Source organism: Silene latifolia, chromosome 7 (assembly GCF_048544455.1).
Source record: "Silene latifolia isolate original U9 population chromosome 7, ASM4854445v1, whole genome shotgun sequence".
In the NCBI taxonomy this organism is placed as follows: domain Eukaryota; kingdom Viridiplantae; phylum Streptophyta; class Magnoliopsida; order Caryophyllales; family Caryophyllaceae; genus Silene; species Silene latifolia.
The window spans coordinates 51065160-51067936 of record NC_133532.1 but is presented as its reverse complement, the minus strand read 5'-3'; the positions used below and the strand labels follow the sequence as shown (position 1 = coordinate 51067936).

The 2777-nt window shown below is 36.4% G+C and overlaps 1 non-coding gene across 1 annotated transcript; it reads left to right on the top strand.

Moving 5' to 3' along the window:
- The first annotated feature begins 342 nt into the window (after window positions 1–342).
- LOC141593700 (small nucleolar RNA R71) lies at window positions 343–450 on the top strand. The gene has a single exon (XR_012521769.1). It is a non-coding gene; the product is annotated as a small nucleolar RNA R71 (small nucleolar RNA).
- Window positions 451–2777: the final 2327 nt, after the last annotated feature.

Here is a 2777-nt window from a genome sequence, read left to right as displayed (position 1 = left end):
TGACCCGCACCTCCGCAACCGTCACAAAAAATAATTTAACTCGTAGAAGACACAACATTGAGTTGTTGAATGGAATCTCTAGCATCTCGTTCCGCCAATTGTTATTAGAGTAAGGCAATTTGAGCTAGAAAGACGGGATTGTCGGAGGATTATTATTTACCTTTGAGTGGCACACTTCGGGAATTGACATATTGTGCGTCATGGATCGCCATAGATTCGATCGTGGCATGAGCAATATCGGTGTCAATTTGATCAAACTGGCCATTGTTGGCGGAATCAAGAATCTTTCAGGACTCGGCACAACATCCATTGTAAAATGTAATAGCTAGGAACCAATTGTCTAACCCGTGATGTGGGCATTGTCTTTGAAAATCTTTGTACGTCTCCCAAACCTCATATAAGCTCTCAAGAGCTTGTTGACGGAATCCGGTGATTTGGCTCCTCAAGGTTTGAGTTTTCTCCGGTGGAAAAAACTTTTGATAGAACCCAAGAACCAATGTTTCCCAATTGGTGATTCCCATAACGGTGCGGTCAAGGCTATTGATCCAAAGCTTGGATTTGTCCTTCAAAGAGAAATGGAAAAGTATTTCCCTTATTTGGGCTTGAGTGACGCTCGTTTGACGGATCATGGAGCAATAATCGCTGGAATTTTGCACATGCAAATTGGGATCCTCCAAAGGAGTTCCCCCAAATTGTTTCCCCTCCATAAGGCTAATGAAAGCCGGTTTGATTTCGAAGTCCGGCGCGGTAATTTGAGTAGTTGTGATACCGGCAGGAAGCATGGCCGCGGTGGGCTTTGAGTGATTGAAAAGTTTCACCATCTTTTTAGTTTGAGATGGTGGTGGTGGTGGAGATTATGAACTTGAAACCTCTTCTTCTTCAAGAGCTTCTAGATCGTCTAAGTATGACTTTCTAGCACTTTCAACTTGCACGGGAGAAGTGGCTTCTTTCACTTCTTTCCAAAAACGTCGTCTTCTCCTAGAGGTTTTATCGGGCACGAAATCCGGCGAAAGCAAATCTCCACTACCAGAAGACCTGGGCATTAGACAACAATTTCTACAAAATACTAAGTAACGGTCTAAAGGAACAAGTGTTCCTCAAGACAAAAGAAAACAAGATAAAAATCGACATTCAAAATGCAATAAAACCGTGCTCCCCGGCAACGGCGCCAAAATTTGATAGGCTATCATACACCTATGCAAAGATAATTACCCTAAACGCAAATTAATGTAGTAATAGGGGTTGAACACAAGGAGATGGGAATTGCGTTTATGAAATGCTATGGAAAGATTCTTATCAAGGTCGATTTCGTTTGGTTTTGTTTGTTGTTTGGTTTGGTGACTAACAATTATGAAGATGTAAACTGTATGATAAAAGGGAATCTAGGGGAGTCGGGTAACACATGCAAAGGTAAAAATATGATTATGTTAAACTCAGTAATAATAACATTGTCAATTGTTTAGGCTTAGAGACACCCACCTTACGATATTAGTGTCAACCGTAGACCGGGTCCTAGAGAAACTCTCGTTTATGACTAGGTCGTCCTACTACACATGCTTAGTCTAATTCGATTCCATGCCTTTCGACTTTTAGAACGAATTAACAATCTTAATCAATGAATAAGGCCTTTAAACAAAGATTAAACGTTGAGGTGCAAACATGTGATATAAACAATTATACAATATTATATCAACCTAATTTATCATTTTATATATTTGATTTTGCATGGCTTCCCTAGACCCTAGACTAAGGAATTTAGCTACTCATGACGAAATGTAGACTATAAACTATGTTGAATAAAATGTTAAACATGATTGTAGAAATGATATAAACTAATGATAAAACATAAAATATGAGATTAAACTATGTGGTAAAATTGAAATGCTAGCGATGGAATTATGAAAACGTAAATAGAAATGTAAACTAAATAAAAAAGAATAAGAATTACCGAAATGAGGAACTAGAACTTGAATTGCAAAGAGAATCAAATGCTTGAATTAACTTAGAACCAAATGTTTAACATCAACAAAAGCTTAACAATATTGAAAATAAATATGCAAACTAATGAGAGAATTTTGCTTAAGGCTATTATAGTGTATGAAAGACGTGAGAACAGGATATCCCTAATGACGGATTAAGGCCCCTATTTATAATAAAATAGGGGCATAACGTAAAAGTCCAAAAGAGGAGCAACCCCGATCGGCGTTGCTAGTCCGATTGGGGGCGTGGTTATCCGGGCATTTCTTCTTAACTCCTTGATTAAATGTCGAGAGAATCCAATGTTTGCGATAAATGATCCTTAATGCTTCCGGGTAAATGCTTAATCTATCATCTTAAGAGCTTCCAAAGATTATCTTATGCTTGATCTTTTCTGTAATACCCCGTATTTGAGAAAATGGTCAAAGGTTTGGTCGACATCATTTTATTAAAATGTGATTTACGGAAATGGATATTTTATATTTTAATTATTTATTAATTATTGAGACGTATAATTATGAGACGAGAAATAATAATTAAACAATACATAATAATATATGACGGAGGATGTATACATAGGACGCATACTAGTATAAGTATATATAGTGACGGTATTATACGATAAATAAGGTAACAAGTATTTTATACGGTATTAATATGAGATAATAATAATATTACCTAATAAGATAAAGAAAGTTCCTCCACCTACCTATTAGTATAAATGGACTTTCTGGCTATTCTTATGTCACTTATATTCACATAAATCACAATTAAAAGTGTGAGAGAGAAATAAGAAGAAA